This window comes from Pygoscelis adeliae, unplaced genomic scaffold, assembly GCF_000699105.1.
Source record: "Pygoscelis adeliae isolate BGI_AS28 unplaced genomic scaffold, ASM69910v1 Scaffold172, whole genome shotgun sequence".
Taxonomy (NCBI): Eukaryota; Metazoa; Chordata; class Aves; order Sphenisciformes; family Spheniscidae; genus Pygoscelis; species Pygoscelis adeliae.
The window spans coordinates 1,296,854-1,298,456 of NW_008824338.1; positions in this window are offsets into that span (position 1 = coordinate 1,296,854).

The window sequence follows — 1,603 nt, forward strand, 5'->3', positions numbered from 1 at the left end:
TAACCCACAACGGTGCTTTTTGGCACCCAGTGCAGGGGCCAGAGGGGTTAGAGATAATGACAGATTTGGTTGGAATGTGCTAGACCAGATTTATAGCTGTTACAGCTGTTTAGCTATTAATTGGCAGCCATGTGGCGCTTGCCACAGGACTTGCTTGCCTTACTGTATATTACAGTTTAGTGATTGTTAGTGGCTGCTATTTGCTGTACTGCTTATCATCTTTGCTGTGCCTGGAAACATTTCAATAACAGCACTGGCCACGTGCCTGGGCTGACATATGGCCAGGGCGTTGCTGCTGTTCCTGTACTGCTGCAGTAGGCATGCTGTAACTACAGTCTGAACTCCAGTTGAAGGGACTGTGACCTGTGGGTAACTCTATGATGGAGGAGATATACCCCAAAGCCTCTGTGGCTGTGGATAGGTCCACAGTGGAGCAGGTACACCCTTGAATCATAGAATCATTAAGGTTGGAGAAGACCTTTAAGATCATCGAGTCCAACCATTTACCTAACACTGCCAAGTCCACCACTAAACCATGTCTCTAAGCACCACATCTACACATCTTTTAAATACCTCCAGGGATGGTGACTCAACCACTTCCCTGGGCAGCCTGTTCCAATGCTTGACAACCCTTTCGGTGCCTCCCCTGGCGCAACTTGAGGCCATTTCCTCTCGTCCTTTCGCCAGTTACTTGGGAGAAGAGACCGACCCCCACCTCGCTACAACCTCCTTTCAGGTAGTTGTAGAGAGCAATGAAGTCTCCCCTCAGCCTCCTTTTCTCCAGGCTAAACAGTCCCAGTTCCCTCAGCCGCTCCTCATAAGACTTGTTCTCCAGATCCCTCACCAGCTTCATTGCCCTTCTCTGGACATGCTCCAGCACCTCAATGTCCTTGTTGTAGTGAGGGGCCCAAAACTGAACACAGTATTCGAGGTGCGGCCTCACCAGTGCCCAGTACAGGGGCACGATCACTTCCCTACTCCTGCTGGCCACACTATTTCTGATACAAGCCAGGATGCCATTGGCCTTCTTGGCCGCCTGGGCACACTGCCGGCTCATGTTCAGCCGGCTGTCAACCAGCACCCCCAGGTCCTTTTCCGCCAGGCAGCTTTCCAGCCAAGGGAAGGGACTGCAGCCTGTGGATAAGTTCATACTGGGGCATGGGCAAGGGGAGGAGTTCATTGCAATATTAAACCTTATAGCCTAGTTCAAAGGGACCAGGCATGGAGATTGTAATGGATATAACTTTAAATTGCTGTAACCCGTTGTTTGAGTTGCATGTTATAAGAAGTGCTATAGCAGAAACGACCTGAACGAGGTTTTGGCAGCCAATAGCTCCACGCAACACACTGCCTCTCCTGTCTGAAGCAACCACCGTAACAGATGGAACCCAGGTCATGGAAGAAGAGAACTCAATAGACATTTTGTGGACATTTTGCAGGGGTGGTGCATAGACTAAGAGAATGATATCTGTCTATATACCAAAGGATGGGCAGGTGGTAAGGGGGGTGATTAATGGGTATGTATTGGACAATGTGGGACCTGAGCATGACACAAATGGTATAGAGTAAGGGGTAAAGATTGTACTGGTTTGGGCTGGGGTGG